Source organism: Bombina bombina, chromosome 4 (assembly GCF_027579735.1).
Source record: "Bombina bombina isolate aBomBom1 chromosome 4, aBomBom1.pri, whole genome shotgun sequence".
Lineage (NCBI taxonomy): Eukaryota > Metazoa > Chordata > Amphibia > Anura > Bombinatoridae > Bombina > Bombina bombina.
The window spans coordinates 509,773,460-509,787,087 of NC_069502.1; the positions used below are offsets into that span (position 1 = coordinate 509,773,460).

Sequence of the window (13,628 nt, forward strand, 5' to 3'; positions counted from 1 at the left end):
AAATTACCTGTAAAATAAATCCTAACCTAAGTTACAATTAAACCTAACACTACACTATCAATAAATTAATAAACTAAACTACCTACAATTATCTACAATTAAATCAACTAAACTAAATTACAAAAAAACAAACACTAAATTACAAAAAATAAAAAAAGATTACAAGAATTTTAAACTAATTACACCTACTCTAAGCCCCCTAAAAAAATAACAAAGCCCCCCAAAATAAAAAAATGCCCTACCCTATTCTAAAATAAAAAGTTAACAGCTCTTTTACCTTACCAGCCCTTAAAAGGTCCTTTTGTGGGGCATGCCCAAAAGTCATCAGCTCTTTTGCATTTAAAAAAAACATACAATCCCCCCCCCAACATTACAACCCACATACCCCTAATCTAACCCAAACCCCCCTTAAAAAACCTAACACTACGCCCCTGAAGATCTCCCTACCTTATCTTCACCACTCCGGGTATCACTGATCCGTCCAGAAGAGGGTCCGCAGTCTTCATCCTATCCGGCAAGAAGAGCTGCTCCAGAGGGTCCGAAGTCTTCATCCTATCCGGCAAGAAGAGGACATCTTCTTCTTCCGGCGACTCCCGACGAATGAAGGTTCCTTTAAGTGACGTCATCCAAGATGGCGTCCCTCGAATTCCGATTGGCTTATAGGATTCTATCAGCCAATCGGAATTAAGGTAGGAAAAATCTGATTGGCTGATTGAATCAGCCAATCAGATTCAAGTTCAATCTCCAATCAGCCAATCGGATTGAACTTGAATCTGATTCAATCAGATGGAAGTGCTACCAAGGTGACCAACAATTATTAAAATTACAAACAACAAGAAAGTGCAGGTGCACATTCTACCACTAAAGTCCACATAATTATAGCATATCTAAATATACACTTCAATTTGCTAAATATACTTGCACTGTTCAAATAAGATTGGGAATAGACATCTCACAATAATATCGACATATATTTAAGTTGCAAAGAATATTTTCAGAAAAATATGCTTTTAAATAAAAATGGGATCTTAGTCACACAATATGATCATATTCTGCTAAGCAAGTCACCACTTACAAGGTGTCCCAAATAGACTGGTCCTAACGCTAATCAGTATCCACACTGCAGCAAATTATGTCTATGCAGAGTTCCTTAGCTTTATATATATGACACAATTATTAAACTGGAACACACCTGAACTGGGTGGTGTGCATTAACCAAGAGAGGGTTTGGTCAGCTCCCTAATCAAAAAGATAGAACAAAGGTTTTTTTTTGGTTAAGCACAGCACAAAAAGACTGTTTGCAACTTAGCACACACATTGTGGAAGTTCTACCAAGGTGACCAACAATTATTAAAATTACAAACAATAAGAAAGTGTAGGTGCACATTCTACCACTAGAGTCCACATAATTATAGCATATCTAAATATACACTTCAATTTGCTATATATACTTGCACTGTTCAAATAAGATTGGGAATAGACATCTCACAATAATATCGACATATATTTACGTTGCAAAGAATATTATCAGAAAAATATGCTTTTAAATAAAAATGGGATCTTAGTCACACAATATGATCATATTCTGCTAAGCCAGTCACCACTTACAAGGTGTCCCAAATAAACTAGTCCTAACGCTAATCAGTATCCACACTGCAGCAAATTATGTCTATGCAGAGTTCCTTAGCTTTATATATATGACACAATTATTAAACTAGAACACACCTGAACTGGGTGGTGTGCATTAACCAAAGAGAGGGTTTGGTCAGCTCCCTAATCAAAAAGATAGAACAAAGGTTTTTTTTGGTTAAGCACAGCACAAAAAGACTGTTTGCAACTTAGCACACACATTGTGGAAGTGCTACCAAGGTGACCAACAATTATTAAAATTACAAACAACAAGAAAGTGTAGGTGCTCATTCTACCTCTAGAGTCCACATATTTATAGCATATCTAAATATACACTTCAATTTGCTAAATATACTTGCACTGTTCAAATAAGATTGGGAATAGACATCTCACAATAATATCGATATATAATTAAGTTGCAAAGAATATTATCAGAAAAATATGCTTTTAAATAAAAATGGGATCTTAGTCACACAAAATGATCATATTCTGCTAAGCCAGTCACCACTTACAAGGTGTCCCAAATAGACTGGTCCTAACGCTAATCAGTATCCACACTGCAGCAAATTATGTCTATGCAGAGTTCCTTAGCTTTATATATATATTACACAATTATTATATATGACACATTTATTATTTTTAGCATTTTGAAGTGTATATTTAGATATGCTATAATTATGTGGACTCTAGTGGTAGAATGTGCACGTACACTTTCTTGTTGTTTGTAATTTTAATAAATGCTGGTCACCTTGATAGCACTTCCGCAATGTGTGTGCTAAGTTACAAACAGTCTTTTGTGATGTGCTTAACCAAAAAAAAACCTTTGTTCTATCTTTTTGATTATGGAGCTGACCAAACCCTCTCTTTGGTTAATGCACACCACCCAGTTCAGGTGTGTTCCAGTTTAATAATTGTGTCATATATATAAAGCTAAGGAACTCTGCATAGACATAATTTCCTGCAGTGTGGATACTGATTAGCGTTAGGACCAGTCTATTTGGGACACCTTGTAAGTGGTGACTGGCTTAGCAGAATATGATCATATTATGTGACTAAGATCCCATTTTTCATATTTTTCTGATAATATTCTTTGCAACTTAAATATATGTTGATATTATTTTGAGATGTCTATTCCCAATCTTATTTGAACAGTGCAAGTATATTTAGCAAATTGAAGTGTATATTTAGATATGCTATAATTATGTGGACTCTAGTGGTAGAATGTGCACCTACACTTTCTTGTTGTTATATATATATATATATATATATATATATATATATATATATATATATATATATATATATATATATAAGCTTCTGCAATTATCTAAGCAATATCAGTGTGGCATGTTACACAGATAGGCCTATTTCACTATAAAAATACCTATCTGTCTCCTTCCTCTGGAGGGAGTGGAAGAAGCTCAATTTTTCTACAGCAAAGGTAGGCAGAATAAAAAAAAAACATAACCTAATATAAGGTTGTTTTATTTATCTTAATTAAAAACATGTTATGGTAATTCAGTTTAGAGTTTAGTACCCCTTTAATTTATCATATAAAACCTGTATTTTATTTTGCACAAGTATTTTATAATGATTTGATTTGACCTGATAAATATTGAAGGAATAAATATTATAATATTACAGATAAATCTATTACAATGTTGATGAATTCATGTATTTGTATATGTCTTTGAAAATATAGATCATATTCTTAAGAAGTCATGAAATATATATTTATTTTTAAATTGTCTGAACTTTGATTATTGATATGCACATGCCATTAAATCATTTTTTTATATATATTAAATCAGAACATTCTTCTTCAAATACTTGTGTGCCCTGGTGGTAGATATCCATCATGTTATAAATAGACTGTAACTATTAAGTGTCAGTGAATCTTTATTATTGTTAATTGTATGGCATTCAATGATGCATGACGGTCATATTCTAAACTCATTACATTATATGCAGGTTCCTTCATCTGTATTATCTAAACTGCAGAAGTGACCTTATATGATCCATATCATTAGGATAAGTGATGAGCAAAACACTTCCAATCCATTTAGTGGAATACTTCAGAAAGAATTAAAAAAATGTTTTAAAAAATAACTAAAGAAAATAAGTTTTATTCACGAGCTTTATGTTGAAGAAAATATCTGCATTAATGCTTAGGATATTACTTGTTAACTATCGTTCATTAATTTATTATTTTAATAATTCACCTCCAAAGCACACATGCAGTAAATGTTAAAAGGCTGCTGTATGAACAAGATGAAAAATAGTAAAGATAATTATTTGTAGTAATAATGCAAAGAAGTCTAGAAGCCATAGGACTTACAGAATAGAAGAAGAGTAAAGGTGGTTGTAGGTTTATATTACAACCTCAATTCCGAAAGAGTTGGGACAGTATGAAAAATGCAAAAAAACAAACAAAAAGAGTAATTCAATTCACATTGTACTATATTGAAAACACATTACTAACACATTATTTGATGTTTCACTTTGTAAATTTAATGTATTTTTTAAAATATCCACTCACTTCAAATCTGATGACTGCAACACGTTCCACAAAAGTTGGGACTGTGGCAATTTAGGACTAAAAGTGATGTGACAAGCTGAAATAAGAAGGTGATGTGAAACACCTGAGGCAATCGTGAAATCATAGTATATAAGGAGCCTCCAAAAAAGGCCTAGTCCTTCAAGAGCAAGGATGGGTCGAGGCTTGCCAATCTGCCAACAGATGCGTCAGCAAATAATCCAAATATATGAGAACAACATTCCCCAAAGACAAATCGGTAGGATTTTGTGCATTTCACCTTCTACAGTGCACAATATAATTAAAAGATTTAAGGAATCCGGTTAACTCTTGGTGCGTAAAGGGCAAGGCTGAAAACCACTTCTGAATGTGTGTGATATCCGAACCCTCAGACGTCACTGCCTCAAAAACTCATGAGTCATGAGTCTGTAATAGATATCCTGACATGGGCTCAGGAATACTTTGGTAAACCTTTGTGAGTCAACACCATTCGCTGCTGCATCCAAAGATGCAAGTTAAGGCTTTACTATGCAAAGCAGAAGCCATATATTAACACTGTGCAGAAGCACTGCCGACTTCTCTGGGCTTGGTCTCAGAGGTGTGAAAGACTACGCGCTGAAAGGTGATCCCTATAAGCTCTTTACTAAAGGATGCCTAGCCAACCTAAGAAAACTGAGTGAATGGAAGAAAGTAAAGAAGTCTATGGTGTGAGGCTCAGGGAGTAAATGTGAATAAGTTTAATAGCAAATAGAACCCTTAGTGTATAAACATGGGTAAAAAACAAAGTTCAAAAACATAGTTAAAAAACATGTTTTACAATCAGCAATAAAACCATAAAAACATGGATCCATGTAAAAACAATATAAAAACAATAAGATGCACCAATAGAATATGTCAGCGAAATTAGTTTTGGACTGTGAAAGATCTAGATCCTTACTGAAATAGTAGCATAGTCTCTAGTCTCTAAGTTTATCGATGCACCCTACTCCAAATGTTAAATGAAAAAATGATGTTAACAAGTCAAATATAGTATACAAAAAGTGGAAAAATGGGTGACCAAAAAAAAAGAAAAAACAAACAAGTGTGACAAGTGGAAATAAACTGTGAATCAAAACTAAAAATTCAAAATCAAAAAATCTCTTTTAAGAGTAAAGACTGTAAAAACTTGCTTTTTAAAGATGATGTAGTGTTGTTTCCCAATGTGTAAGTTTTATCCAAAGTGCGATCCCTCTATGGTTGTGAGCAGTGATTTTCCTAAGACTCCTTAAGTGGTAGATTTCGGGATTCCAAAGATAACATGTGAAAAGTATAAATAATAGTGCAAAACAGCTAAAACTCTTATTAAGGTATTGGACTTACCAGTAACTGTCAACGCGTTTCGGCCGCTGGAAATGGGCCTTTATAAACATGTTTTTTTAACTATGTTTTTTAACTTTGTGTTTAACCCATGTTTATACACTAAGGGTTCTATTTGCTATTAAACATATTCACATTTACTCCCTGAGCCTCACGCCATAGGCGCTCTTTACTTTCTTCCATTCACTTGGTCTCATCTGAGATGGACAGTAGCACAGTCGAATCGTGTTTTGTCGTCCGACGAGTCAACATTTTCCATCATGAGCCATCATGTTCTCTGGGCCAAAGAGGAAAAAAACCATCCAAGCTGTTATCAGCATCAGGTCCAAAAGCCAGCATCTGTCTTTGTATGGGGGTTGTCAGTGCCCATGGCATGGGTAACTTGCACATCTGTGAGGGCACCATTAATGCATAAATATATGTATATATTTTGGAGCAGCATATGCTGCCTTCCAGATGTCGTCTTTTCCAGAGACATCCCTGCATTTTCCAGCAGGATAACGCCAAACAATATTCTGCCTGGATTACAAGTTCATGGTTGCATAAGCAGAGAGAGCAGGTGCTAGCATGGCCTGCCTGCAGTCCAGATCTGTCTCTGGTTGAGAATGTGTGGCGCATTATGAAGCGCAAAATAAGGTAACGAAGGTCCCGTACAGTTGAGCAGCTGAAGACATGCATAATGGATGAATGGGGGAAAATTCTGCTTGCTAAAATTAACAAACTGATGTCTTCAGTGCCCAAACGCTTAATAAGTGTCATTAAAAGAAAAGGTGATGTTACACAGTGGTAAACGGTCCCAACTTTTTTGGAGTTTGTTGCAGTTATCAGATTTGAAATGAGTAATTTTTTTCAAAAATACATTAAATTCACAAAGTAAAACATCAATTAATATGTTAATAATGTGTTTTCAATATAGTGCAGGGTGAATTGAATTTTCAAATGACTCTTTTTGCTTGTTTTTTGTATTTTCCATACTGTCCCAACTTTGGAGTTGTAGTTGGTTTTACAGCATATAAAATAAGCTTGACTGAAAAGGGAATGCCTTCTGAATGCGTGATGGAACAATTTAGGCCTTATTTACATTCTATTGGATATTTGCTCCCGGAAAGGTTTTTTGCCTTTCAACCAAGGCCTAGTTTCTATTGATGTGGTAAATTGTGGAAACGGTGATACATTTTATCTCCTTTAAAGTATATGGAGATTTTTTATGTTACCATCTGTTTCCAAACGTTACCACCTCAATGGAAATTAGGCCCAATTTAGTAGTCGAGTTTCTAGAGTTATCACAATGCTATATCATTTTGTTTGTTAAAATCTCTCCGATGCAAAGAGTATTTAACTGAAAAGCTCCTGATAAGGCATATGGCATTTTTTTATATTTCATTTGTAATATTTGATTAAAAGTCACCCTTATACTCTCATAATTGTCCCTAACATTACTGGCAATATTAAAATTGTCTTTTAAAAGAGGATCACTTAATTTTGATTTTCATAGTTGACTAATTTAATCTGTTTCATCCGCACAACTGCTAACTCATCTAAATACAGTTTAAGGTTGTCAGGGTGGCAGACTATGCACTAAGTTTCTATACCATTGATTTATAATATCTTCTTTTACTGAATTTTAACATAATTTAAATAGTAAATTGTGAACTTTCTGCCTTCTTAAGAGACACTTAAACAAGACTACGCCTTTGTGACCGGGTTTTTATAGAGGATGCATCTCCAAACACAGTAATAAGAGTGCCTTTCAAAGTGCCTGCACCTATATTACTGAACGTGTAAACTAGAATGAGCATTGTGACCGTGAGTTTCATATTGTAGGCACAAGCACTTTGAAAATAAAAATGGGGAAAAAAACACCCCATTTTTTGATGTTGGGATCCTGAAGTGACTTTTTATACGGATTCTCTTAGTTGTTCAGAATAACGTAGTCAACACATATACATATGTATATATAACTATAAATATGTAAATGTCAGCCTCTCTAATAGGGATAAATGGAGCTTTAATCAATCAATAACATGTATGTTAATAAACCTCTATAATGTCTCTTCTGATCTTTTTAGAGTGTTTAACATATGCATGTTAATAGAATGTTTACAAATAGCGGAGAAATAGTGTTAAAGATTTTTAAAAATGCCCTTTCGAGGACTTATCAAGTGCCTAGAGGTGTCAAATTCAAAAAAACAAAAATGGGCTCAAAAAGGTGTTGAAAAATTACTCAAAAATGTGTTGTGATTACCAAGAACCTTCAGCCTCATAGGAAAAAAAGGGCTTTTATTGAAGATCTGAAATTCCGTTTGCGTGTACAAGAATGAAACACGCTATTGTGATCTCACAGAAAGGTAGCCATTTCAGCCTGAAAAAGTTGCTGCTTATAGATTGTAATTTAAGCCTATATCGTTAATACTAGGGATCACAATAAATGGTTTATTTTAGATTTATAAAGTAGTTGAACGTCTGTCCTAGTTATTTTTCTTATTCTTTATAATCTGAGGTTTCCCAGATTTATATTTAGATCTCAGAAAAGCAATTATCATTTGTAGGGATTGGATACAATATCTTTTAAAGGGAAAGAATTAAACTTTCATGATTCAGATAGGGCATTTAATTTCAAACCACTTTCCAATTTACTTTAATCATCAAAATTGCTTTGTTTTCTTGGTATTCTTAGTTGAAAGCTAAACTTAGGTAGGATCATATGCTAAGCACTTGAATGCTGCCTCTTATCTGAATGCATTTGACAGTTTTTCACAGATAGAGGGCATTAGTTCATGTGTGCAATATAGATAACATTGTCCTGTCGCCCGTGGAGTTACTTATGATAGGGCACTGATTTGCTAAAATGCAAGTCTGTCAAACAATCTGAAATAAGGGTATAGTCTACAGAGGCTTAGATACAAGGTAATTACAGAGGTAAAAAGTATATTAATATAACCGTGTTGGTTATGCAAAACTGGGGAATGGGTAATAAAGAGATTATCTATCTTTTTAAACAATAAAAATTCTGGAGCAGACTGTCCCTTTAAGGCCACATGACTCCCATTAATCTAGTTGCTGTTTACTAAACAATTCATGTATATGTAATGTGCTTCTTTGGCTATTGAGACTAGGCCTGCACATCTTAAATGATTAAGGGCCAGATGACGAGTGGAGGGCTCATCAGATTATGGTCTGCATTATGTTCAAATTTCCAAGCTGTTTACATTACCTCAAATTCGTTTGGATGAATTTGTGGTAATTTACGTTCCCTATATTTTCTATGAGCGGCAATGTCCTCTAGTATTACAAGTTGAAAGTAAATGCGATTGCACAAACGCAATCTCATTTAAAGCTGCATAGAGAGTTTAGCCGGAGGAAACAGTTGCACTAAACTTTTCTATTAACCCCCAAATCCCCACACCCCCATCGCAAAGTAACCCACTACACTATTAACCCCTAAACTGCCACACCCCCATCGCAAAGTAACGCACTATCATCTAAACCCCCTAACCTAACACCCCTTAAGTTACCCCAAAACAGACTAGCATTACCTGTAAAAAATAAATCTAACAGTAACTTAAAAAAAAAAACTAACCTGAATTTTTTTTTTCTAAAAATAAAAATAAAAATCTAACCTTACCATAAAACTAAAAAACGTAATATCACTGAAAAAAAATACCATTACAAAAATAAAAAAACTACCATTACAAAGAACAACAAATTATTACAAAAAAAGCAGTATGCCTATTCTAAAACCTCCCTAAAAAACTCACCCAAAAATAAAAACCTATACTAATACTAAACTACAGAAATAGCCCTTAAAAGAGCTTTTTGTAGGGAATTGCACTAAAGTTACAAAACTGCTGGTGACACTGCTGTGTCCAACGTTAGGGGACGCAATAGTACAAAGAAATGATAGTCGGATAAACTGAAGGCTATAGTAGCATAGAAATATATAGACAAGTATTACACAAAATATATATGGTAGCAAAGTTCTTATCTGAGTCCATACAGAAGACCGCAAAACAGTTCAAATGTCAGAAATGACTACGATAATAGGTAGGTAGGTGCAATCCCAGGTGGTAAAGTCCATGGTGTGTGGTCACAGCTGCTCCTGTCAAAGATATGAAATTAATCCAGGCATCTGTGAAAAAGAATCGCATACAGAGGGCGCCTCCTAGTGTGATACTGTAGTTGTAATAGAGAACAAGTGAATCTTGTATTGTAATTATACTCACAAGGAGAGCATCACCAAATCTGCTAAATGGCATGGGCTGGGAACTCTGTGTCCCAGCAAACTGATCCTTGGTAGAGATGTAGAGGCCCAGGTATCCAGATACCGGGAAGATCAAATCAAGCTCAGGCTTCCAAAAAGTGTAGTATATTTTTCATGTTTTTGCATTGTTTTTACATACTTTGGGTGAATGCTTACACCCTAAGTTTTTTACCTTGTTTTTAATAAAAAATATAAGGCACTTTTTGGAAGCCTGAGCTTGATTTGATCTTCCCGGTACCTGGATACCTGGGCCTCTACATCTCTACCAAGGATCAGTTTGCTGGGACACTGAGAGTTCCCAGCCCGTGTCATTTAGCACATTTGGTGCTGCTCTCCTTGTGAGCATAATGACAATATAAGATACACTTGTTCTCTGTTACAACTACAGTATCACACTAGGAGGTGCCCTCTATATGTGAATCTATTTCACATATGCCTAATTGCACTAAAGTGTCAGCTCCTTTTCTTTAAAAAGGGTGTTTGACTGGACATTGCCCATAAAAGTTCATTTAGCTCTTTTGTTGCCCGGAAAAAAAAACAAAACACCCACCCAAAAAAAAAACTAACACTAAACCCCAAAAATGGTACTCAACAAAGATGAAACCAGTCATCTGTGCTTCATCTTCATTCCAGCAGTGTTCAATCTTCATTCAGGTGGTGATCTTCTTATCGTTATCCCGGCCCCAATCTTCTTATCTTCATCCCCGTGGCACTCTTCATCCATCTTTTTATCTTACGTCCCAATGTCCTATTCATGCGGTCACCAGCCGCACACTGAATTTTGAATGCGAGGAACCCTTGCATTCCTATTAGCTGATTTTCAACTTTAAATTTAAATCAGCCAATAAAATTAAGATAAGAAGATCACCACCAGGATGAAGATAAGAAGATTGCCACTGAGAAGAAGATGGATCACCGCCAGGATGAAGATGGAGTGCCGCCGCATGGATTTATCTTTGGTGAGTACCATCTTTGGGGTTAAGTGTTTGGGATTTTTTTGGGTGTGTTTTTTAGATAATGTTTTTTTAAGCCATTTTAAGAGCTATTTCTGTAGTTTAGTGTTAGTATAGGTATTTATTTTGGGGTGGGTTTTATTTTAAGTGAGGTTTTAGAATAGGCATAATGCTTTTTTTATTTTTGGCAATTTGTTAATTTTTGTAATGGTAGGTTTTTACATTTTTTGTAATGGTAGATTTCTTTTGTAATGGTAGGTTCTTTTTTTAGTGCTATATTTTTTCCAGTAATGTTAGGCTTGTTAGTTTTAAAGGGACAGTCTAGGCCAAAATAAACTTTCATGATTCAGATAGAGAATGTAATTTTAAACAATTTTCCAATTTACTTTTATCACCAATTTTACTTTGTTCTCTTGGTATTCTTAGTTGAAAGCTTAATCTAGGAGGTTCATATGCTAATTTCTTAGACCTTGAAGGCCACCTCTTTTCAGAATGCATTTGAACAGTTTTTCACCACTAGAGGGTGTTAGTTCACGTATTTCATATAGATAACACTGAGCTTGTGCACGTGAAGTTATCTGGGAGCAGGCAGTGATTGGCTAAACTGCAAGTCTGTCAAAAGAACTGAAATAAAGGGGCAGTTTGCAGAGGCTTAGATACAAGATAATCACAGAGGTTAAAAGTATATTATTATAACTGTGTTGGTTATGCAAAACTGGGGAATGGGTAATAAAGGGATTATCTATCTTTTAAAACAATAAAAATTCTGGTGTAGACTGTCCCTTTAAGGTAAGGTTAGATTTTTTTTTTTAAAGGTACTGTTATTTATTTATTTTTTACTAATACGGTTAGTCTGTTTTGGGGTAACTTAGTGGGTGTTAGGTTAGGGGGTTAAGATGTTAGTGGGTTACTTTGCACGATGGGTGTGTGGTGGTTTAGGGGTTAATAGTGTAGTGGGTTACTTTGCAATGTGGTGTGTGGCGGTTTAGGTGTTAATAAAGTGGTGAGTTACTTTGCAATGTGGGTGGCGATTTAGGGATTAATAGTGTAGTGGGTTACTGTGTGAAGGGGGTGTGGTGGTGTAAGGGTTAATAGTGTAGTTGGTTACTTTGAGATAGGGGTGTGGCGGTTTAACAGTTAATAGTATAGTGGGGTACTTTGCGATAGGGTGTGTGGCAGTTTAGGGTTTAATAGTGTAGTGTGTTACTTTGCGATGGGGTGTGTGGCAGGTTAGGGGTTAAAGGGACATTGCAGCCAAAATTGGAATACATGTGGATGCATTTCAGTTTTGAATAGAAACATTTTTGTAATTTACATGTATTAGCAAAAATGCTTCTAATTAAAGTTATATCTGTTTCAAAAGTGTATTTAAGTATGCACCGTGCACCAGCATTTTTAACACAGCACTTGCTCAGAGAGCCTGAGGTGCTTGTACCATCTGGTAATGATTCAATTTGTTAATTGCTAACATCATACAAGCCCCACTAACACACTGAGCAGCTGCAGTATTTTAAATGCTGGTGCACTGAGAATATCTAGCTATGCTTCACATGCACATGCAGAGAAATATGTTAACACTAAAACAGTGATAACTTTTTCTAGATGCATTTTTGCCAATACATGTATATTGCAAATATGTTTCTATTTATATATGTAATTTATGTGCATTTAAATTTTGACCGGAATGTCCCTTTAATAGTGTAGTGGGGACTTTGGCTATGTGGTGGGTTAGGGGTTATTAGAGTAGGGGGGTTATAGTGAGTCAGGTTTGCGCGCAAGTATGAGTTTAGGGTTCTTACACTTTTCTCTCTATACTGAAGTCAATTGGAGAATATGTTAACGCAGTTGCGATATTGTAACTTCTGCTCTTTGCACATGTACGTCAGCGTGCGAGTGAAAAAGATTTACTTTCAACTTGTAATACACACGCTACCCAACGTGCACAAAGAGCAGAAGTTGAGCAGTGTTTACGTGAGAGCGGGAGCGGTAATTACTGCACCACTTGCGAGCTAGCCTTAACAGTTTAATGCTCAGTATATTCTGCCTTTCTGTGTCTGAGTTACACTAGTTTTCTAAAAAGACATATTACCTGATACAACTCATTTCAGGCTTGCAGAAATGGTTAAAGTGTCAGTAAACATTAAAAATAATGTTACATAATTCTGCACACAGTGCAGAATTATATAACATTATATTAGCGCAAACGTTTTAAAACAAAATTTCCCCTTTGAATTTTAAATAAACCTGCTGTTTTACAGACCCGTTCTCTGTGATCTTCTGAGCGGGTCTGTTTTTTTCAAACAGCGCATCGGGCCAGCTGTATAGTCACAGCCCGGCCTGACCGCGCCATAGCACTAAGTGCAGCTCGCTCCTACTCTGTCAGACAGCAGGAGCGAGCTGCACTTAGTGCTATGGCGCGGTTGGGCCGGGCTGTGACTATACAGCTGGCCCGATGCGCTGTTTGAAAAAAACAGACCCGCTCAGAAGATCACAGAGAACGGGTCTGTAAAACAGCAGGTTTTATTTAAAATTCAAAGGGGAAATTTTGTTTTAAAACGTTTGCGCTAATATAATGTTATATAATTCTGCACTATGTGCAGAATTATATAACATTATTTTTAAGGTTTACTGTCCCTTTAAGCATTTTTACCATAGTTTTGTAACCTGCAACAAGGTCTGAATTAAAAACATTTAACAAGACAAGAATCTTATTTGTCAAAGTAGTTGTTATTATTTCAATCAATTCTAAGCTTCACTGAAATGTTTTCAATCAGACCTGAGATCTATATGTAAATGATCCTCACTAGTAATTTCTTAACAGATAAACTACGAACATAGAGGCCGATTTATCATTGTGCGAGCGGACATGATCTGCTTTAGCAGATTATGTCTG

General features: G+C 35.3%; 1 protein-coding gene across 4 annotated transcripts in view; it reads left to right on the forward strand.

Annotated features, from left to right (window-relative positions):
• The window catches only part of COL19A1 (collagen type XIX alpha 1 chain), a 1,696,717-nt gene that overhangs the window by 481,448 nt on the left and 1,201,641 nt on the right, over window positions 1-13,628 (forward strand). The gene's annotated exons all lie outside the window — the stretch shown is intronic.